The sequence below is a fragment of the Eublepharis macularius genome, chromosome 14, assembly GCF_028583425.1.
Source record: "Eublepharis macularius isolate TG4126 chromosome 14, MPM_Emac_v1.0, whole genome shotgun sequence".
Taxonomy (NCBI): Eukaryota; Metazoa; Chordata; class Lepidosauria; order Squamata; family Eublepharidae; genus Eublepharis; species Eublepharis macularius.
Window position 1 is genome coordinate 18,272,473 of NC_072803.1, and position 24,783 is coordinate 18,297,255.

At 42.7% G+C, this 24,783-nt stretch overlaps 1 protein-coding gene across 6 annotated transcripts in view; it reads right to left on the reverse strand.

The window, feature by feature from the left end:
* The window catches only part of ST3GAL4 (ST3 beta-galactoside alpha-2,3-sialyltransferase 4), a 194,289-nt gene that overhangs the window by 69,001 nt on the left and 100,505 nt on the right, over positions 1–24,783 (reverse strand). For 2 of the 6 annotated variants that reach the window (XM_054997861.1, XM_054997857.1), the window contains exons 2-3: positions 18,082–18,205; positions 11,435–11,505 (exon numbers count right to left, since the gene is read on the reverse strand). The gene's annotated coding sequence lies outside the window, so the exon portion shown is untranslated. Of the gene's footprint in view, positions 1–1,741; positions 1,979–11,434; positions 11,506–18,081; positions 18,206–24,783 lie in introns of those variants that run through there. The other 4 variants (XM_054997862.1, XM_054997858.1, XM_054997856.1 and 1 more) reach the window with 4 other exon arrangements.

Below are 24,783 nucleotides of genomic sequence, written 5' to 3' on the forward strand. Positions count from 1 at the left end.
CCTTCCCTGGCAGCATGGTCTTGAACCAACCTCCTCCCTCTGTCACTGCTCTTACTAAAAAAATTTAATGAATGGGAACTCCAATGATGGCTCTCCAATGTCTTCTCTACTTTTGCTCAAAGTTGATTTTTCCTCCACTCGCTCTGCACAAACATATTACAACTTCACCTACTATTTATCTGATTCTATAAACTAATTAGGCCCTGAACTGGATGACCTAGGAAGCTAAGCAAGGCGGACCCGGGTTAGTATTTGGATGGGAGACCACCAAAGAAGTCCAAGGTGGCTATGCAGAGGCAGGCAATGACAAGCGACCTCTCTTTGTCCCTTGCTGTGAAAACCCTTTGGGGTCGTCATGATTCAGCTTCATCTCAGTGGCACGTTCCCACATACACTAACTTATGGACATCTATCTTCTAGGTTTTGATCTTGGAATTGCTTTTGTAAGCATGCAAATAATCGTCAAAAGCAATAATAAGAAATTCACATGATCCTAAAAGATATCCTCCAAGCCTAAACTAATTTAGATCACATGGGTCTCCCTTCTCAAGAAGAATTCTCAGCGCTCTTGCAAGATTACGGTTCATGAGAATATTTTGGGAGAAGCCATGGAAGATAGACCCTGCTTCTAGTTCATAGTTGTGCATGTCACACAATAAGATTTTACTACAAGCTGAGGATGACAGTTTCTCTCTAAAATGTATGTAATTTCAACTTTAAATGTACAGGGACTTGAAGGAATCCAGACGGTGCAGTTTGGTCACTGGGCGCACATCACACAACAGAGGGTTTTTTTAACAAAACAAGTGGTGACAGAGACCTCTTTACAGGTCATAATCACACAACTATTATTGTATTATCACATCATCTCCTACTGTTTTCTCCCTAGTGGGGACATGGCAATAATAGCAGTACAATGAGTTCGATCCTAGCTATGATGGTTTACAGGCATTAACAGATTCATATTCCATGAATTTATATACTTTTTATGCTAGTGAACATCCATCAAAACATCATCAAGGAATTGGGTTAACTGCATTACGTGAAGTAGGCCGTGGGTGTGTGTGTGTGTCTTCATTTGCTTTGATAGGTCAAATGTAGGATTTTCCCAACCACATGTATAAAGCATGACAGCAATGCCCTTCCGTGTTTTTTTCCCCAGAAAGGAAAGATCAAGACCCTGCTGCCTCTGAGTTGCTTAGTCATCATGAACTTGCAAAGGCAAACTGGAAGCCGGCAGGCCAACTCCTGCCCCAAAGTCCTAGTCCCCGTCAACCCTACCAAATTGTAAATAAAAATTTACCCACACTAAGGAAAACTTTTTCCGTACTGAAAGGTGGAGAAGCATTCCACACTTTAATTGTTCTAGTTCTAGTTCTCTTTTGGATTTTGTTAGTGACACCCCAGCTGTGCCTGAGTGCAGGTGTAAAATAACTGAAACCCCAACAGCTAGTTTTATTATTACCAGTTATGGGGGAGGACAAAGTTTGTGCAGCAAAACATACTTCTGGACTCCAGACACAGAGAATAGGCTGGCTCCCAGGAACAGACATCTTTGGTCACCTGATTACCAGTACAGCAATCCCAAACTGCTTTACCCCATTCCCATAAATTTTCCCCATTCCCACAAATTCCCTGATTGTAAAGCACCCGGCCAGCTTTTCTCTTTAACAAAGTCTGCATCATCTCCCAACTTTGCACCTCCCAAATACATTAGTGGGTCAGAGAATCAAGTTCTTACCTTACCTGAAGCCTCCCTTGCTGCACTAATACTACGACGGTGCCCTTTTTAATCTGTAGCACAGAATCAAACAGGCAGGTGTGCTTTCAGGCACTACAGCTACACTCACAGCCTTGCTAGATAACTCCCTCCTGTGTATTGTCAGCGTTGCCTTGTTTACAGCAGCAGTCTTTGTACTGGGAGTCATCAGCTGGGGAAAAATTCACAGCCGAGGGACTCAGGCACAAATATTCACAGCAGCACTGCAAAAAAAAAGCAGTTTGCAGACACCGCCACTGTCAAAATGTTTGCAACAGCCAGAGGTATGCTAATACCTGTAGTATCTGACCAGAGATCTGGGGACGCAGTAAACCAAAGGTCTGCAAACTTAAAACTGATAAACTGGTGCGGCTGAATTACAAAAGCTCCAGGTAGAGCTTGCCATAAGCCAAAAAGAAAAAGAAAAAAGGAAGGAAGAAAGAAACCACTACAGGACATTCCTGAAAAGCTGCAGCTTCCAAGAAGACCCCAAAGGCCTGTTTACGTCCTTTCTCCTTGCAACAGATGTGATAGGCTTCAAAGCGGGCTTTCCATCTAGTTGGCATTCAAGAATGACAGAGCATTGGCCATTGGGAATTTCAGTTTAAATACAGGACATTATTCTGCATCCAAAATTATAGTTTGTTTTTTCAGTCATATCAACATTAAAATAAAATAGAGAGAGCAATTTCAGCAGAAGACAGACATGGATCTTCCCCATTACTGACTGGCTTTGAACTTGCGCATTTCTGAAGGTATTTTGGCTTCTGATGTGTAGTAAGTTTCATGTGCTGTATTTGTAATGTTTAAGAAAATCTGGGCTCCAGCTGCACTTAACGGTTGAGATTCCTTCACCTGTGTATAACGAAAGTGCTAAGGTGTTTCAATGTATTTTGCGTGTTTTTATCATAGTTTATTGTTTATTGTTCATGTTTTACTTATCTGTTTTATTTGCTCAACTGTGAGGGCCTTGCATGCAATAAACATTATTCTGGTATTCATAACATTAATTTAAAAATATTGATAATGTGAATGATGATGACATTACTGAAGAGTTCAGTGCTATAAATTTTAATTCAATATCCCAATGTGCTGCTAGCCCACACTGAAACTGTACAAAAGTGTTTCTGTCCAAACACATTTTCTTTTGTATTGTCGAAGGCTTTCACGGCCGGAGAACGATGGTTGTTGTGGGTTTTCTGGGCTGTATTGCCGTGGTCTTGGCATTGTAGTTCCTGACGTTTCGCCAGCAGCTGTGGCTGGCATCTTCAGAGGTGTAGCCAACATTTTCTTTTCTTTACTTCAAAATTTTTGTTTTCTCTTTTCGGCTCCTCCCTCACAAACCAAATCATAAAAACTAAGGTACATAAATATTAATTGCACTTATCTACCGCTCTTCTAGCCAGATTAGTGCCCCACCCACTCAGAGCAGTGAACAAGTTAGTGTTATTATTATCCCCACAATACAGTGGGGGAACTGAGGCTGAGAGGAGTGGCTTACCCAAGACTGCCTACTGAGCTCATGGCAGTAGTGGGATTTGAACCAGTAGAGTGCTGATTCACAGCTCAGCCACTTGACTACTATGCTACTGCAGTACAGTATATGTGCCATGATTTGCAACCTGTGTTTTCTCTCTCTCTATTAAATTAGATAAATTACATGGAGGATAGACCCATCAATGGCTACTAGCTATGGTGACTAAAGGAGGCAAGATCAGGGGAAGGCCTTGACCTCTACACCGTGTTGTTGGCCCTCCAGAATAACTAGCTGACTATTGTGTGAGACAGATGAATCACTGGTCAGATCCAGCAAGGCTCTTCTTATGTTCTTAGTGCTGCGTGTACTCACAATTTCCCTTGGAGAAAACTAAAGCAAACAGTACAATGTTACATGTTAGCGAAAGGTATAAATAAAGCATTTTATGTTGCGAAATAAGTTCATTGTATGTATTACAATTTTTCCCCAAATTAACATTTTTTTATCTCCCGGGGGAAGAAATTTTCTTCCATGGCTTCAAAACCTCTGGATATTTTACATCTCTAAGCACAACAGACCAATGGTTTATGGCAATGTCCAATTAGTTTCAAGCACAGGGCTGTTATGGTATCCTTGCATCTCCTCCCTTTTCAAGAAAAAAAAGAGTAGTTACTGATCATCTCATTAAAAGGAAATGGGGTGGTATAGGAGCAACCCAAGAAAAGTCTATAGTGTTGCCCTGTTAGAATGACAGATATGCAAACAGATGAGAGATTCTGGGCCATCATCTACCTTCTATCTTGTCATAGATACAGAGGAGTTAGCCATGTTAGTCTGCAGTAGCAAAATAGAAAAGAGTCCAGTAGCACCTTTAAGACTAACCAACTTTACTGTAGCATAAACTTTTGAGAACTGTGGTTCTCGAAAGCTTATGCTACAATAGAGTTGGTTAGTCTTAAAGGTGCTATTGGACTCTTTTCTATCCTTCTATCTTGCAGCACCAGACGGAAATCACAATACTGCCTGGCTCACCTGGGCACCATTTCAGAGAAAAGGGCACGAGGAGAAAAATTTTAGTAGAGAGAAGAAAGATTTAACAAGAACCAAAAGTCTAACATAGGAGAGATTCAAGACTGCAACCCCACCCCACCCCGGTAAAAAAATTTTTTTGCTGACTTATGGTGAGCCCTGCTGGGGTTCTCAAGGTAAAAGACTAACAGAGATAGCTTGCCATTGCCGGCCTCTGCAACCTTGGTCAACCCCACCCCGGTATGTTAAGAACATCAGTTTAATACTCTAGAAAAACTCTTGTTTCCACAAAGTTCTGCCACTTCCCTTTTCCTTTGTACTAAACCTGGTGAGCTTTGAAGTATTTTTTTTCTTAACTAGAAGGTATCTAAGACTGGCCGAACATTAGCCACTAAGGATTTTTCATTTTAAATATTTATATCCTGCATTATCTTGCGTTTGTTATTTTTATTTATTTATAGCAACAAAACTAATGAAACAGTAAAATGCTAAGAATAAAACAAGCCTTTTAACTTAACAATGAGAATAACCCAATGGTCATCAGTGTAGGAAAGACTGATACTTTTCAAGTAAGGGATATGCCAGGTTCATAGATCCACTTGCTCATTTGTAGCAGACTCTTGGGGACAAACTAGACAAGATGCTAGGAGATCCAGGAACCAATCCTTTTTATTGCTAAACAGCAGTTGTGCCCCATCCATTCAGATTGCAACTATGGCATGAGGAAGTTGATCCCCCCTCAACACAGCTTTTTCCCCATCAAAAAGCAGACAACATTCAGCAGGCTTATGAGCCAAGAAAATGTTTCACTGCCACCGCAACGTTGATTGATCTTCCAGCATCTCACCCAGTTTGGTTCTCAGTACATGGAATCTTTGAGTTAGCACTGAACAACTAAAGAATAGAGATGAGCACAAACTGGGGAAAAAACCAAACCATGCGGTTTGTGGTTTGTCATGTTTCACGAACCATGAACTTTTACAAACTAGCCCCGGATTGTGAACCGGTTCCTTTGGTTCATGAAAATGTCACTTCCGGGGCAGCAGCAGGTCACTTCCAGGGCTGCAGAAAGCCCACCGCACCCCCTGCTGCCTAGGAAACTGATTGATTGGTGCCAGGCTGTCTGCAGTGACAAACCAAAAATGAATCAAACAAACAGGCCTAAAAGTTTGTGGCGGTTTGACAGAAACGGGCTCTGATGAACTGCCAGTTCGTGAACCACGAACTGGCCAAGTTCGTGACGAATGTTGGTTCGTGCCCACCTCTACTAAAGAATAATCACATATATGGTATGAAACCCAATGGGGGCAGGGAATACCTATCCTTGTTGCCTCGATGGGGCCTCTGGCTGGGCTGGCTGCAATGTCTGTTCCAGAGGGGAAAGTGAAAAGTAAAGTAGAAAGGAAAATACACTTTAATGGCATCCTTTCTAAAAACTTGGGCATACTGGGAAATCAGTGAATGAGCTGTGGATCAGGGATTCCCTGGTTCGAAATTCTCACAAGTTTGACCTCCAACGAACTTTTAAAATACATGTGTGAAACTTGTTTTTCACAAACACATTCCCTATTTTTAAATGTAACTTTTGAGGACGCTTAAAAACTGAAATCTTAACCCTCATTTAAAAAGAAAAAAAGAAAAACATGGCCACAACGATCCCGTTGTTACATTCAGTACATTATATCTTGGGAGCTCCCCATCACCGTCACACCTTTGCCATTCTAAACCAAAAAGCATCGATAGCTGAGAATACAATGAAAACATGAAAGTTGGGCGAAAGTTTTGCAAATGTTTTCAATGTAATGGAGAATTTGCTTGTGGAATTTTTTTTATTCATTTAATTTGTGTTTGCAACCAACCTGAGGAAATCAAAATGCCTGAAAGCGCCGCAGAAAAGACATCAAACGAGAATTCTACATCACAAAGCAGCCTTCTGTCCCAAATAAACTAAAATAAAAAAGCCCAGTTCAGTCTTCATGTAATCTTAAAATTCTGAATCCAGGAGGAAGCATCTCATTCCCTCTCCTTGCCTGTCTTCAACTAGACAGTTACGGGAGTTTTCCATCAATTGTATGAGCCTTTTGCCATTTACGGTGAAGTATATTTATTTTAGTTGGCAGAATATTGCTTCCCACACTATGAATTTTAGAAAGAGGAGCAGATTAACTGGTTAACAGCTATTAAGGAAAGACTGACCCTTTCTCCATGGGTGGATAATATCCCAGCATCTGCTCAATAAGCCGCAGGCCAAGAAAGACCCCAGTACAAAGCAACAATGTCCACTGAAGAACCAATTTTCTGATTCCCATATAAGATGGTGTTGTGTACTGGGCCGAGCAAGGCCTCTAAAGTAGTTACTGTATTGATTGTAATGCACTATACTGTGTTGAGCTTGAGGTTCAGTCAAGGCTCCCAAAGCCTGCATTCTCATTGGTCCATAATCCCTGCAATATCACTGGTTACTTTCTCATGACAGCAGCCAATCGGTCCTCTATAATAAAGACCAATCAGTGGCCTGTCTACTTCAAACATTGTATATAGTTTATGCAGATGATGGTATTCTAAAATATGTATTCTCATTGGCTATCAGTTATTCTGGGGGTGGAGCTGCTGTATATATATTGAGGACTTCTGTTCAGTCTGTCAGAGTGTGTTGTGTTCCTGCTAAATAAAGAGCTATTGAATCACCTCGTGTCTGAACCCACTATTTAACACTGGCGACGAGGATGGGATCTCTGATTGGGTAGGCAGCCCCAATACCAGAGCGAAATCACTAACAAGGTGCTTGGGTAGGCAGCCCCGAGACCTAAGCTGAAATCTTAAGCGTGCGGAATTGTCACCTCCGCCATCCGACATACGCTCGCGTCGTCCAGAAGGCAGACATGGCCGCTAAGGGCCACTTCGAACCATTTGACTCAACAGCCAAGGACTGGGAATCCTACATTACCCGCTTCGACTTCTACCTTGAGGCGAACAAGATTGAAGACACAGATCTCGCGAGAGCAACGTTCTTCAGCGTGTGTGGGCATTCCACGTTTGATATAGCGCGGGCACTAGTGGCGCCAGCCCAGCTTCAAACTACAGCGTTCAACACAATAAAAAACAGACTCAAGGAGCACTTCTCACCACAGCCATCTGAGATAGCCTGCAGACATGCGTTCTACAGCCGAGACCAGGCGCAAGGTGAATCGATAGCGGCATTTGTCACAGCCCTCCGACAGGCAGCCAGACAATGTAACTTCCCTGACCTTGAGATGGCACTACGTGATCGCCTGGTGTGTGGCCTTCATGATGAGAAGCTACAGCGCCGGCTTTTCACGCAGAAGAACCTCGACTTCCAAACAGCATTCAAAGAAGCACTAGCAGCTGAAGCAGCAGACCAGTCCACCCGGGAGGTGCGACGTTGGCGGAGTCCAGATCTGCCCCTGAACGAGGAGCCAGTCCACTATGGGGATTTTGACAGTGGCTCTGAGGAAGAAGACGGTATGCACAGATTCCATGCAGTGCAAGCCCAGCACTCTGAGAGGCAGCCATACTACGGTTCCCCTTGTTCTAGTTGTGGGGGAGACCACGAAAGAAGGAAATGCCGGTTCCGGGATGCCAACTGCCGGGCATGCGGAAAGAAGGGCCACATCGCTCGGGCCTGCATAACTGTCAGGAAAGGAGGCTCTCCGCAGCAGTCTCCTCGCCTCACTCCGCGCTGCCAAAGGCCAGGAGGAAGAGAGTGCCAGCTGAATGAATGCCACACCACAACTGTCATCATGCACACACAAGCAGGCAACAAAGATAAGATCTACACCACGGTTTGTATTGAGGGAACACTGTGTGTCATGGAGGTTGACTCCGGGTCAGCGCTCTCAATTGTCTCCAGGGACACCTACAACCGCCTGTGCTCCAAGGGCAAGAACCAGCCGCTCAAGCCCAGCAGTCAGTGGGTTCAGACACGAGGTGATTCAATAGCTCTTTATTTAGCAGGAACACAACACACTCTGACAGACTGAACAGAAGTCCTCAATATATATACAGCAGCTCCACCCCCAGAATAACTGATAGCCAATGAGAATACATATTTTAGAATACCATCATCTGCATAAACTATATACAATGTTTGAAGTAGACAGGCCACTGATTGGTCTTTATTATAGAGGACCGATTGGCTGCTGTCATGAGAAAGTAACCAGTGATATTGCAGGGATTATGGACCAATGAGAATGCAGGCTTTGGGAGCCTTGACTGAACCTCAAGCTCAACACAGTATAGTGCATTACAATCAATACAGTAACTACTTTAGAGGCCTTGCTCGGCCCAGTACACAACACCTCTCCCCCCTTAGTTTGGAATACCCTGTTGTTCGCAGATAGGCTGGGGAAGATGAGCCAGAATACATTAGAGGCCCTGAGACCAATACATCACAGATGGTAAAGCCAAGTTCAGCCTTAAAACGACTGCTGACAAGTATATTTAAGCATCCAGTTGGCTGTCCTTTCTTGCCATCTCAACTCTGTGCCCCATGTCAGAGCTGGCTTCAGGACTCAAAGGGCCTTGGGGAAGATGCCCCCCAACTGCCCCCTCATCATCACCCCCCTTGTTCTCATCTGGTCCAACTGCTCTCCTCAATCTAATCCTCACAAACACATCCTTTCGTCACCACAACTACCTTCCCTAGCCTTGAATGCTTCAGGAATTGGGAAGAAAAGAGCTTCTCTTATTACATAATCTCTGGAACAGGTGTCAGCAGGGATAAAGCAAGCCAAAGAATGTCACTGCTCCTTTCCCTCCAATATTCTCTGACCAGAAAATGGGATATTTTAAACCAGCCTCCCATTTCCTTGAGGGAGGAAAAAAGATGCAACACTTTTCGTATTTCTTTTAGCCCCGTTGGTATTAAAGAGGCTTAAAGGGATGTGGAAGAAACACACTCTGCTTCTGTCTCTCCCATCAGGAAACTGAACATCATCCCAGAAGCCCCTGTAGTATCAGAAGGGCTTCTGAAGCACGCTCTTATTTCTTGGTGGGAGCAGATAGACCAAGCATCCCTGATCAACAGTGTGCTTTGGGCTATGTCTGAAATGCTGGGATAAGAGGAGATGCAGTCTGTCAAAAATGAGCATGGTTTACAAGGGCAATCAGGTATACATGCACAGGAAGAAATAAATGAAACCAACAGCAAGTAGCAATATCAAGGCTATATTTAAAATTTTCCAGATTTGAGTTTGGATAAGATGACCTTTGGATCCCAGAGCCTAAGCATGGCCTGAAGATCCACTGAATTCACTGGCCCTTGAGTGTGCTTAATTTCCTTTGGGTTACACTTTTTAAGCATTAAAAGTTATTTATTTATTTACAGCTAATCTTTTTTGCTAAGATATTTTCAGGCACCCTGTGAGGTAGCTGTATTAACAACAACAGTTGATTTATATACCACCCTTCAGGACAACTTAATGCCACACTCAGAGTGGTTTACAAAGTGTGTTGTTATTCTCATGACAATCACCCCTTGAGGTGGGTGGGGCTGAGAGAGCTCTGAAAGAGCTGTGACCGACCCAAGGTCACCCAGATGGCTTCAAGGGGAGGAGTGGGGACTCAAACCCAGTTCTCCAGACTAGAGTCCTGCTGCTCTTAACCACTACACCATACAGTACTGCAAACAGCCAGGTCTGCCCACTGAAGAGGGAAACAGAGATTCTAAAGAAGTGGTACTCACTCCAAAGCTCAAGACAGCCATGTTAGCAATTGCCCATTTACTTCCACTCCTACCACAAGGACCTCAGGAGGCTCACAGGAGGCACTGTTCCTCCAGCAGCAGCTGTTTCAAGATGGAAACCACCTGCTAAAAACATGTCCCACTAGACAAGGGCCTTGCACACCTTCCAAAAACATGGGGCAGATACCATATTGAGTGGTGGCCCAGGCTCCTACTGCTGCTTAGTGGAACAGTGGGAGCAAAAGTAAAGGTAAAAAGCAGTGTTTTATCACAGAGATTTGGAAAACTCCTAGAGCATCACCACAACATCACTTCCGGATACATAACCCAAAGTTATGGCGACATCACTTCTGTCCCACCCTTAAATGCTAAGTGGGGACCATTGCTCAGAAGAGCCACAAGTGGCACACTAAAGAAACACATGTGGATCCTGAGCAACTTAAGGGTTCAAACGTTGGTGAATCCTTCCAGACCTCTTAGTGAAGGGTTGGGGCTATAGTGGCACAGCACTGGCTAGCTGAAAGCTCGGCCAGTGCTGTGAGCTTGAGAAACACTGTGAAGCAACCCTCTGACAGAGGCTCTTCCCCCCTTTGAGCTGCTTGAACTCTTGTGTGCATGTACGGAAAAGAGGAAAAACACGTGTGGGAGCATTAAGTTCCCAGTACAAATGGGGCAAATAGGAACAGCAGATGTTTCTAACCCATTCAATAAACATTTCAACACAGACATGCACACAAACAACCTTAGTTACCAAAATACCTCTGGCTAGTTGGCCCTGAAATCCCAGCTAGTGATATCATCCAAAGCTAGCCAAACCTATTGGTTACTTCCGGCTGAACTTGGCTACCAAAGATGCTAGCTATATACAAAACAAGTCAGATTTAGAATGGGCTTTGTATGGATGACATGGAGGTGAGTTGTGTTGATGAAGGCATTCCAACACGTGCTAATTCCAAACAGGGTCACAGCTGGCTCTGGCAAGTTTGGAATTTGGAAAGTGAGAGAGGAACAGGATTGCTTTCAACATACAAGATTTTGTTTTCCCCTTTGATGAAAGAGAAAACTATCTTATTTAATAAGTTTAGCAAAACTTAACTCTCAGAAATGTAGCAAAATTAGGCCTGGCATTTCCTCGTTGCCACAGAATACTTCAGAAACCCAGGAAAGAGCTTCCGGAATGATACTCACTTCAGAAGGAGGTTGCTAAATGTTACTGTAACAATCCTAACCTATTACCGTTGAGAGCCAGAGCTCAACATATTTTTGCAATGGAGAGATGTGCTTCAGGATATCCCAGTACACCATGCTCAATGGCACAGTGCCAAGTGAAAAAAGAGAGGAAGGAGCTTGAAGAAAGAGAAATCACATTTCACCCAAGATCCCCTTCATTGACCATTGCACACCTCTTCATGCTTCTTAGCACTGGGGCATTGCATAATGCAATGTAAAAGGGTAAGTTACTTACAGTCTTCCCCTGTTCCCCCCACACCGAGTCAGCGGCACCTCTACAGGATGAGGATCTACAGTCCCATTATTCTGCAGAATAAAAAAAGCAAACACGTTTTTAAAAAAAGAACGAAAAGTTGAGTATTATCTTATTACAGCTCCTGTTCAGGATCAGCCCCAAATCCATGCACATCCCGTGAGAATAATGAGATAATACTGCTTGGCATCATAGCCCTTCATATGAACACAGCTTCCTGTTCAAGGAGACAAGAAATGCAAGTGAAACTACTTCTTCTTCCCATACTGACACAGAACCTACTTGAAGGAAGGGCTCCTGGCACAGAGACAGTACATGCATCTCCTCCACAGGGAAGATGTCAGTATCAGTTTTGGATATACTAAGCCAGCACGTGAGAAAGAAAAGCAACTTTACTCTTCCGACTTAGAAATAATAATAACAATAATAACATTCAATTTATATACCACCCTTCAAGACAACTTAATACCACACTCAAAGAGGTTTACAAAGCGTGTCATTATTATCCTCACAACAATCACCCTGTGAGGTGGGTGGGACTAAGAGAGCTCCAGAGAGCTGTGACTGATTCAAGGTCACCCAGCTGGCTTCAAGCGGAAGAGTGGGGAATCAAACCCGGTTCTCCAGATTAGAGTCCTGCCGCTCTTAACCACTACACCAAACCGGCTCTTCAAATGTACTGCTCTCGGGTTCCTTAACCAGCCTCAATTCTTTGGGGGTTAACAAGAAAACTATGTGGAAAACAAATATATCATGTGTACAGCCGCAGCACAACTCTAAGACCACCCCCATCCTCAAACACTGAAAGAGCTGTGCGCTGGACTCAGTGTGCTTCAGAAATGCATAAGGCGGCTTGCGCTCACTGTGTACATCCACAAAACATTTTTTCAAGTTTGCTCTTCAATGACTTTCATTTACTATGGTTTCATTGTGCGACGAGTGCAGCCATTGCATAAATGACTTCTTTGTACAGGAAACAGGAATGTTTTTGTCGAGATAACAATCTATAACTCTATATGGCTGTAATCATACCAGCTGCTGCTTTACCTGGTTCAGGAGGAAGGAAAATGGTGACTTTATCAGAGCATCTGAACTTTTGTTATACTTCAGCTCTCAGGGTCCCAGGGAAAGGAAGTGGTGGTGATGGAAAACTGCTACTGCCAAGTGAGTCTGACCACAGCTGGGTTTTTGGGGACACCTCTCTGAATTTTCACAGGGATCCCTAACTTCTGTGCCCATCTCTATTACTTCAACTCCTTCCCCGTTTCCAGTTATTTTCTGGCACTTAGCTTGGAAACCAGTTGACTTAATTTGTCTGAAGAGGAGAATTTATATACCTGATTGCATTTTTTTCTTATGAAATGTAATACTAGATATGTCATTTCTGCTCTATGAGCAGATGCCAATTGCTCACACCAGAACTCTTGGGTGTGTACCGCTAGTTTTAGGGCCTAAAGTTCAGAAGGCTGTGCTGTTTTAGTAAGAGAACACTGTCCCTCCCTTTTTCATACACACAATCAATCCTTTAAATGGTGTCAGAATACAGAATTTCTAAGAATATTTGACTCATTCTATAAATGCCCAACCCAATGTGGATTAGGTAGGCATCACAAAAAAATGTCATGTGTATTTAACTTCTAATGGCAACAATCCTCCAGCCTCCTATGTTGTATCATTTCGAAGTGAATCCAAAAACTTTGTACAGAAGGCATGGCAATACAGATAGAACTGGTAGCTCGGGTGCAGCAGATAAACAAACAAAAATATCAAGCATACAAGGAATGTATCGGCCTTCAGAAAATAATGTCCTGAAAGATGAAAGGTTAAATTCCCACAGGACCACTGTGCCCACAGGATTAATGGGACACTCATTCTTCTTGCACAGCTTTACAGATATCAGCCAGCTAGCGGACACACGGGTGACCACATACAGGTGCTCACCAGTCACACCTAACCCTGAGGGAGCATAGCACTATGACTACTTTAGCTGATGCTGTAGTATTCTGGGTCTTCCTCTTCAACATGGGGAACACCCACACAATTCTCATCCTACTGTCTAAAAACAAAACCACAAAACTGGATGGACATCAGACTTTAGCAGGTGCAAAGTTAAATAAAACTATTGTTAAATACTCTATGCCAGAGGTCCCCAAACTTTTGGCACACGGGGGCCACATTAGAGTGCTCAATGCCTAAAGAGGGCCACAGCTTAAATCAAAATGTAGCAAAAGCATTAACCTACCTATTTAGATCAACAGTAAACATTCAGAGGGCAATGAAGAAATGTTATCTATTTTGAATGCAATCTATTTTGGAACAATATTTTACTGTCAAATCCTTTTATCTAGCTACATTTTGTGGCTGTTTTGTGTTAGCCACAAAGTATTAATGTCCAAGTCTGTAAATGTTCATCTGTAAGCCTTGAGCTACACTGGGATTTCACAATTTTCATCTTAGAAAAAGTTTGTTCACAGATGTATGTAGTACCAAAGACTATAAACATGCCTGCAGAAAATATCTTTCGGTTAATAAATGTATCAGGTAGGCCACAATAGAAATTGAACAGACTATTTCCTTTGTAATTGTCTCTGAGATGATCACTGGCTGGCAAATCAATTAGTTCCATCTGAAAAAAGGTACTTACATCTTCTGGTGCTACTTCAAATGCATTTTGAAACATTCTTATTTCCTTTCTGTGCTTATGGCAATCAGTGAATTGGAATTCCACCTTTGACATATTCAGTGCTTTGACATGTCCTTCAACATGGAATTGTAAATTCATGTCTTTCTCAAATTTTAGCTCATTGCAGCATGAGAAGTTTGAAAAGTTACTTTCACTAACTTGCTTCACAAAAATGTTTAGTTTTGCTTCAAAAGCTTTCAGTTCAGGGATACATATTACACACAAGCTTTTCTTGCCCCTGCAACCTTAGATTCAACATGTTCAGATGCTCTGTGATCTCAGATAAGAAAGCCAAATCAAAAATCCATTCAGGGTCAGAAAGTACTTGTTGACCTTTTCCTTTCTCCTTGAGAAATACATCGACTTCATGGTGAAGACTGAAAAAAAACCATTTGAGGACTTTGACTCTGCTAAGCCACCTGACTTCTGCATGGTACAGCATGTCTCCATAGTCTGCATCTATCTCTGACAGAAAATTTTGAAACTGACAATGAGTAAGGCCATGATACCTGATATAATTAATGCTGAGTACAACAATACACATCATACTTTCCCACTGAAGAATCTTACTACACAAGGCTTGCTGATGGATCATGCAGTGAAATTGCATGAGAAGTGTACCATTTAATTTCAATCTCTCTCCATTGAGTCTTGCATCTATACCAGTTTTACTTCCCACCATGTTTCTTGCACTATCAGTAGTGATGCTTTTCAATTTATCCCAACTCAGACCAAGATTTTCTACTGATTCAAAATTAGAAAAGAGTCCAGTAGCACCTTTAAGACTAACCAACTTTACAGTAGCATAAACTTTCGAGAATCGCAGTTCTCTTCTTCAGATGCATCTGAACTGTGATTCTTGAAAGCTTATGCTACAGTAAAGTTGGTTAGTCTTAAAGGTGCTACTGGACTCTTTTCTATTTTTGCCACTACAGACTAACACGGCTAACTCCTCTGCATCTACTGATTCTCACACCTTCAAGAACATGTTTTCTGTAGTTGTAGTGCCTTTCAAACTCTGCAGTAATTCTGAAGCTGGAATCTATCCCCCTGATAAATATTAGTAGTTGAGCAGTGTCATTGCTCTCATCTAATGCCAAATAAAAAAAATTAAAACTTTTTGCCTTGGCAATCAGTGACATATGCAGCTCTTCTCTTAGTTCTTCAACATGCCTGGTGATTGTAGATGCCGATAAACTGACACAACTAACACAAGATACCTTATCAGGGCACAATTCCTCCATTACTTTAACCATGCACTTTTTAACAAATTCACTATCAGTGAATGGCCTACCATTCTCAGCAATACATTTAGCAACATGATAGATGGCCCTCCTCAGTGTGCTTTCTAAAACTATTTTGCTGCAAAAATATTGATTTTTAAAAGAGAATTTATCTTGTTCGCTCACACCTCTCTTTAATATACTGAGTAGCTCTTGTGGCAGGATTCAAAGTACCTTCTAACATTGTACTCTTTAATACTGAGACAGTTTCAAGAGATATCAGGCAAACTGCTTTATCTTTGTTTAAAACAAAGACATACTCAGTAGTCCATTGGTCATTAAAGACACGGTGCTCATCTGCAATCTTTCATTTCTTTGAAACAGCACTTTGTTTTGCAGACATCTTCTTACAGAATTTTTAGCCGAACAGCAGTTGCAGAGTTTCAATATTATCCTTGAATAAATAAAAAGATGAAAAGTATAGTTTTAGGGGTCTAACTCTAACTCACCCCACTCTAGCTGCTATTAGCTGGAGTTTTTCATTCTGACTATGATAAAGAGGAGAAGAGACCCCTGCCTCTACAGTTCTTAGGAGCATGGGGCCATATGCACAGGCCAGGAAGAATTTTTTAAAAATGGATTATGAAATCTGACCTACCAGACGTGGAGTTGCAATCCTAAGTACATTAAATACTATGAGAGTTATTTCGTAATAAACACACTGCTTTGAGGTTTAAATCTACACATGCTAATACTTTGGGGGTCCTCCACAAAAGAGCAGATAGTGAGAAAGAGTGAATGAAAGGGCAGCCTCCCACCTGGAGCAGAAGCCATTAAATTGGTTTCAAATTATATGAGGGGTGCACATACACATCACTGCCTGCCAGCCAAGCCTCAATCATGAGAAGCAAAACGGCAGTCGGGCAGAGGGGAACTTGGCTAGAGGAAGATGTGGGAAGGGGGATTTCATAAGCTTCCCCGCTAAGGGAGTACTCCTTTCTGCTGAACCTAAGGGGTCACTCACCAGCTCCTGCAATCACAGATGCATGAGAAGACTCCTAGCTGGAGTGGGTGGGGGAGGAGAGGCAGAAGCAAGCAAGGCAAAAAGTCAGAGCAACCAGCTCTTGTTGAAGAAGGAAGAATGCTTTTGCCTGCAGCAGCAACCTCACCAGCAACCTTGGAAGCTACTTGGAAGAGCCTTGATGGTTGGAGCCTCTAGAAATGTTCAGCATGAAAAACACTTTGTATCCTTTTTTTGCAAAAATACCAGCCCTTTTACTGTCCTTTTCCCACCTTTTTTTGCAAAAGACATCTCCTGTACCCTTTCACACAGCTGCTTTGTACACATATATATAGTCTTCAACATGGTAAGTCATGGAGAGGGGGAGTGCAAAAGCTGAACAGGACGGGTAGCCAGCAAAGCACCCAAAATGGTCAAAATGCTAGTATAGAGAATAAGACCAAGAGGGGGCTGGCAGAAGGAACCATGGAGACCAGAGGAAACAATGTTGCTATTGTGTTTTTTGCAAGAAAGGGACAAGAAGAACAGCAATAGGTGGTGCCTCTTGAAGCAGGAAGAATAGTGTGGGTCTGAGGGGGAAACGCCTTGAGGGTGATTAACAGCAAACAAGCAGGTTGGAGGGCTGCACAGAAAGAGCTTGGGGGCCGCAGGTTGGGGACCCCTGCTCTATGCTGTGAAAGTGTGCCTTGCTTTAAAAAAAAAAACTTCAAAATTACAGACACAGTAGAAGAATACCCCATGTCAATACAGACTTAGCCTAGCAGCATCCGACAGAAACATCTATCTGGAGAAACTAACTAACCTGCCAAGGATGAATTAGCCATAAGATCAAGCACCTAGGAGTGATTGATAGGAGCTTGAGGGCCTCTAGATTCAAGTCTCAACCTGAGTAAGTCAGAGCAAGTCTTAAGTCAGAGCTTACCCAATTATTCCCATTTATTATATATACAAACTACAGTTTATTCCTGGATAGTAAACTGTATCTTAGGGAGCATCTCCTCCCTATATCTTAAGAACTTTGTTCCTTGTTGCTTCTTTCTGGAGAGGCAGGCAAGAATGATAGGAGAGGCAGGCCAGGGCTTTCACTGTGGTGGCACCCCACAATTGGGAACCACATCTGTTCTCCTGCTGGCAGGTTAAAACTCACCTTCATTGGCAAGCTCTCTTGCCGCTTGGCTAATTAAACAAGTTGCCACCATTTTCTTGCCTAGTTTATTTGAAATAGGCTTTTTATCCTTCCTTTCTTTATGCTGGTTTAGGGGAGATGTACAAGAAACAAATCTTACTGTACCACTTTGAGGGTGATTCTGCCTGGAGAAAGGTGACCCGTTAATAAGAAGATACAATAAATACACCTGGCGAGGAATATGGGTATCCATTAAAGCAGGCAAATAAGAATAAATCACTGAACATCAGTGTGGGTGATGAGTAGAGAGCTGCTTCACCAGCCACTGAGGAAGCCAATAACATCTCAGTCCCAACTCCCAACGCCATCCATTGCTAGTTCCAAGTCCTGCTTCTAGAGGCATCATAAAACATTTCTCTCTTCTGCTTCATTCGGTTTTCCCACCAACACCCTAAAAGACATCACACTCAGACGCAGCCAGAATACACACAGCAAAACATCCAGATGGCACCATCCAGTTGGCGTAGCCAAAAAGCATGTTCTATGTCAAGTACTGCGTACACACACATGACTCACCCCTCTTTGCAAGCTACGCAGCGCAGTGATGTCTAGCAGCTGCAGGGCTTCTGGTTTCCTTTTCCAGCTCGGCTAGTGGGAAGCTTTGAACAAGATTAGGCTCTCGGTGCTTCTGGTTCTCCATCTGTAACACAGATCCAATAACAATATTACACATTTCAAAGAAAGGAGGTTGCAAGCCTTCGCTAGCTTAACCATAAAATGGCCTCTGAGCTAAGAAAAGGTCATATTCTCACAAACGCCTATGAAAATTATTAGGCATTTTGGTAACATTATACAGAAGTCCAAGGAAATCTAAAAAGCTTATAACAGGGATAAAAAACGTTTGTTAAAAGGTGGCAAATGGGGACCCACTAGCTACAGTTAACTTTTTGTTTTAGTAGCCCTATCCCTGCTCTTTCAACAACACCCTGACGCACAGAAATGAAACAGATGGGACTTTTTCCCTTCCCTAATTTTTGTTTACTACTGGAGAAAGAGACCCCTACTTAACTTCTTGTCAGTTTCCCTCAAAAGGCACAGAAGCAAAGCCAGGAAAAAAAGGCGGCAACCCTCCCACCCAAGCAGTTTCTTTTTATTCCCACAATCTAGCCCCAAAGTAATTTGCTTTTTTATTCATTCTACAAATCTACTAAGGCAAACACAGGATGATTCTGGGGAACACGTCGTGATTGTGGAAGGGTGACACCAGTTCTGTGCGTGGCATGCAGCGTGCCCAAGCAGGCAGGAGGCGTTGGTTTTGGTCAATCTAGATCTGCTGTAACACTTTGACATAACCTACCTTGATTCATGCCTTTGTATGCGCATGTGTATTTTATTTACAAGACACACCTGGTACAAAATAAGCTGAAAGGATACTGGAGGTTGGTAGGACCCAATCATTGTTGAGACCATGGCTCATTTGTTTCTTATTTCATAGAATCACACACACATAGAATCACACACACACAGGGTTGGAAGGGACCTCTAGGGTCATGTAGTCCAACCCCCTGCAAAATGCAGGAAATTCCTAAATATCTCCCCCCCCCCCACACACACACACACACTCACACAGAAGATAGCAAAAGTCCATCAGGATCCCTAGCCAAACTGGCCTGGGGAAAATTGCTATCTGACCCCAAGGTTATGATCAGCCTTACCCTGGGCATTTAAGAAGAGGCCTCGAGAACTGATGTAACCCTTCTTGCCCTCCCTCTCATGATGTGCCTAGGTTCACAGAATAGGCATTGCTGTCAGATGGCCATCTAGCCCCTGCTTTGAAATTTCCAAAGACGAATAGCCCACCACCTCCTGAGGAAGCTTGTTCCACTGAGGGACCACTCTAACTGTCAGGAACAGCTTCCTAATGTTTAGCCAAAAACTCTTGACTTTATTTCAACCCATTGGTTCTGGTCCGACCTTCTAGGGCAGCAGAAAACAACTCCACACCATCCTCTATATGATAACCATTCAAGTACTTGAAGATGGTTATCATATCACCTCTCAGTCATCTCCTCTCCAGGCTAAACGTATCGAGCTCCTTCAACCTTTCCTCATAGGACTTGGTCTCCAGACCCCTCACTATCTTCAGTGCCCTCCTCTGGACACGTTTCAGCTTGTCTATACTTGGCGCCAATCACAGGCAATTTTTCCTCAGGTTTTGCCAAGCCCTACATGAATTAAAGGTGCCACACAGAATGCCCCTAAATTACGTATTATGTAATTTAAATACAACTGAATAATACATTTTTTTATCAAGTGCTTGTTCATAATCTCTGGACTTATGGATCCAGAACACCGGAAGCCTACTGGAGTCTGCACATTTTCTTTAGATCTCTCTTCAGGGCTAGAGATTTACTCTTTAGAACAAGAGCTTTGCTTTCTGGAAAGAGACATGGAACATCCACAACAGGGCAAAGTCCGAAACAACCTTCCATCATTGATGAGGAGGGAGGCACAGCTATTTATTTATTTAAGCCATTCATTAGACACTCCCCCCCCAAACATTTTCCTATGTGACTTACAACAAGCAGGAATTTAAAAAAATTAAAATACATTAAAGCCACTAAAACGAATAAGCACATCACAATAAATTAAAGTCAGCAAGTGAAAGTCAAACAACAGCATAAGCCCATTGTAGAAACCACTTAAGCCAACATGGCTGAATAAATAAATGATAACAGTTTAGGGGAATCAAAAAATAAGCCTCCCTTAAAACAAACTCACAACTGTCAACAGAACTATCTGAAGAGGGGGTGGAACTCTAGAAGCACTGGAGAAATCAAGAGGATGTTTGGACAAATAAAAAAGTATTCACCTGGTGTCTCAAACTTGTAAGTTATATTTACTTATTTAAATAACTATCAGAGCAATCCTAACCAGAGTTACTCCAGTCTATGTCCGCTGACTTCAATTGGCTTAGACTGGAGTAACTCTTCTTAGGATTGCACTGTTTATTTATTTATTTATTGTATTTTTAAATCTTCTGTCTCTAACGAAAAACTCAAACAAGTTTACAATACAAACAGAATAAAAAACAGCTAAAGACATCAACCTCAGATCAAGCCTAGAATTCTTATAAATGTTCTGGGCTCAATACCCTATGCAGCTCATTAGCAAAATATTCGCAGAATATTTCACCCTTGCATCTGAAGAAGAGAACTGTGATTCTCAAAAGCTTATCCTACAGTAAAGTTGGTTAGTCTTAAAGGTGCTACTGGACTCTTTGCTATTTTTGCTACTACAGACTAACACGGCTAACTCCTCTGGATCTATATCACCCTTACATTTGGCTCTGAAAAATCAGTAAGGTGGAAGCCACCATAGAAAAAGCTCGATTTTTTACCAACACAGACCAAAACTGATGGTAAGATGGGATTATTCAGCAACGAATGGTCAGTTGTGTGGATCGATCAGCCTTAATGAAACATATCAGGAGAAGTGGTTGTCGATATGTGGTTTCTAAGCCATGAAAGGTTTTACAGGTAACAACCAGCACAAGACGCTAGGAAAGCCACTGTGGGAGCAGCATTCCAGCATTCCGTTAGAGAGGCGCCACCACAGAAAAGGATCTGAGGGTCTGTGTTTGGTCACCACCTACCAGTATGTGGCAGCATGCAGGGCAGAGCCTCAGGGGCCAATCACAATTAGTGGAGAGGGTCGTAGAGAAGAAAGCAGCCTATCTGGCACCCTGCTCCCAGAAAATCTGGAATAATTTGATCTGGGTCCAGGAGTGCACAATGTCCTTTCAGAACAGACAGCACTTACTATTGCTCACACTGGTCTGTGACTGCCTCGTTGCTGCTTTCTCCCTAATTTTGGAGTTTCCAGACACTCTTCAAATACATTTCCACACAGGGCACAGATTAATCTACTCTGGATGTGAGGGCATGGATAATGGTAACCAATTCCTGCTTCTTTGAGAAAGTCCACAGTGGTGTGACAACTGAGGCTGACAAAGGGTGGAAGAGACCCGAACCTCCATCTATAGACATAGCTCTAGTAACTGCCCCCCCCCCCCCAACTGCAAACCTGGTGCTTGGTGGGGGGGGGGACGACAGACACCTCAAAGATCAAGCTGACTCTGTAACCCCCAATGGTCTAGATTACCAACTAATTCCTCCTCAGCCCTTTTGTCTTCAGAGCTACTGGCCTACACAACATCATATTTCCCTCTCTCCTAATGAGTCATACAGCTCTTCCCACAGAAAACAAGAACTCTCTGAAGCCTGAGGGGTGGAATTAACACAGCTTTCTTTATTTAAAATACTTTGGGCAGAGTTCACTCACAATAAGTCACTACACTTACGGCTGTATTAGAACCATCCTTGAGCTGGGCTATACATCGCATGACAAGCAGGGAATGTCACCTTGTCCGAGCTTTGTTTCTTTTCCTTCAGAAAAGGCACAATTTGTTACATTTAACTGGTTTAAAAACAGGCTCAGCAGGATCCATATCCTGACACCCTAATGAGGCAGACATCACATCAGGAAATCGGGTCACGGCCCACTCCCAGGGGCAGCTGCCAGTGACCTCCAACTCAGGGAGCAAACCTGTGCAGCCTGACAGGTTTTATATATCCGGCCCTCGTTACCTATGTGCTGATTATATTCAAGTCAGACTGCTACAATGGGCTCTACCTAGGGCTGCCTTTGAACATTTTCTGGAAGCTTCGAATGGGTCACAATGCAATGGCAAGGCTGCTTGTAGGTGTGAGTGGCTACCTCTCCTCAGCTGTAAACATGGTTACAGGCCCTCAAATTGCTTCCAGACACCTGTAAAATCATCCATGATTTTGGATCAAGGTGCTTGAAGGACCAGCTGCTCGCATATAAACCTGCCCACCACTTATACTCAGAGGCCCCCTGAGCCATTGAGTTTCAGGTGTGTGAGTCCCAGGGGCTAAGCAAAGGAATTTACCATTCCAACTAAGTGAATGAATTAGTGACACAGGTTATCAGTTTGAACCTCCGCCCTCTGCCGCAAATTCACAAGGAAAGCCTTGCTTTGAATTCTTTAAAAGCATGTTATCATTTTCTAGCACAAACATGAAACACAAAAAATGAAGACAGTTTCTCCCAAAGAAAATTATATGCCTCGGTCAACAAGAATATTAATCCACTTGCTCAATAAATCACACAAAATAAACTAAGCATGTAGCCATAATGAAATTAGAAAGAGAGAAAAGACCTGCAATTAACTAGTGACAGTATCTGCCCCAAAAGAATTCACCTTCTAAATAAGCCACATGATAGGAGTTTCATTAACTTAGACTAAAAATGTTGAGCATTTTTCAATTTACTTCTCAAACTGAGAGTAACCATTCATACATTATAAAGGAAAACTTAACTTCTCCATCAGTACTTCTCCCCACACTGCCTTGAGCCAGGATTCAACAACAACAACAAAACCTTACAGTGCAATTCTAAGAAGAGGTACTCCAATCTAAGCCAATTGAAATCAGTGGTCTTAGACTGGAGTAACTCTGCTTAGGATTGTACTGTTAGGGTAATTTTCCATTTAACTGTAATGTCTAATCTTGCAAAAAAGATAAGATAAAGTTCTTATGCAACAAATTTTACTTTGTCTTTGAAAAAGTCCCTAATAATGATAAACACAGATCCATTACTCAGCTTCGGTTCTCCCATCTGCAATATGGGGAACCAAAGTGGCTTACTTACCTTGTAAGGCTTATGTAAGGGTTACTGCGATAATATACAAGAAGCGCTTTGAAAGGACTATGAAATACTGGAAACTCCTTATTGACTTTCTGCGTGAGACAAGGAAAAATTAACTGATGATTTGTGGTTTTGATTTGTAAGAAGATAAATTTGGGGGAAATAAACAGGGGGCAGTACTGAAAAGGTAACTTTTGGAGATATTAAAACTAAAAGTATAATGTTTGTTAAAATACGATAGGTGTAGAGAAAAATGGGAAATGAAACATTTTTTGTTATTTTCATGCTTTGTTCTTTTTATTCTTTTTTCTTTATTTTTTTCTTCTCTCTCTCTGCCCTTTTTACTGGGCTTTCAATCTTATTAATAAAAGAAAACATTCTGAAGAAAGGACTATAAAATGCTAAGTAGCAGCAGAATCTCCTGGTGAGCTTCCGGCTTTTATGAATGGAACCATCAAAGGGAGGGGAAGCAAGCATCTCTCCACTCTGCCTGGATCTAACTCAGGTGAGAATTTTGCCTCCAAGGAACATTTTAATTTTTTTTATTCCTCTCAGTGGTTCCGGAAGTCAATTTTAGGGGGTAGTGCAGGGTACAGGGTACAGCCACAGGCAGCCGCTAATCTAGTATGTGTGAAAATGCTGCCTAATTTGGGTTACTAACACTGCTTTTGACCTCTTTTTGGAGAATATCCTAAACAGGAAAACTTGTTTTTTTCCTGTAAAAAACAGCAAGAGTCCAGTATCACCTATAAGACTAACAAAATTTGTGGCAGGGTATGAGCTTTCATGAGTCACAGCTCACTTCTTCAGATATGAAGAATCTTCTTTTTTTTCTGGTATGCCATCAGAAAGAAAAAAGAGAGGTTGTCTTAAATTCATGTACATATTACAGGTGTGTACAGCAATTTAAAAACCTTTTGTACATAAAAACAGTGTTTCATACCTGTAACTGTTGTTCATCTAGGTCTTCCGTGCAGGCACACATGGGACTGCGCACGCGCAGGCATGCCGACTTCGGAGATTTTTACAGCTCAGAACCACTAGGGGGCGCTCCCGCCTCCCAGCGCGCATGCGCAGCCGTCTTCCCACCGAAAACGGCTCCTAAGAGGCGGGGCGCCCCCGACGTACCCTCAGTCCTCTTTCGCCGCCGACTGCAAGGTAAGTACCAAGAGAATTAGCGGGGAAGGAGGGAGGGTATGTGTGCCTGCACGGAAGACCTAGATGAACAACAGTTACAGGTATGAAACACTGTTTTTCATCGACGGTCTTCCTGTGCAGTCCCACATGGGAGATTACATAGCTAAATACCTGGGTGGTAGGTAAGAACATCTCATTACAGGAAGATTGATTGTAGGACCGCCGTGCCCACTATCGCTTCCTTCCTGTCCATCACGTCCAGAGCATAGTGTCTAACGAAGGTGTCCGCAGAAGCCCAGGTCGCTGCTTTACAGATGTCTTGCAAAGGAACTCCTCTCAGGAGCGCTGCAGAAGTCGCCTGCGACCTAGTGGAATGAGCATGCACCTCTAACGGACAAGGTAGGTTAG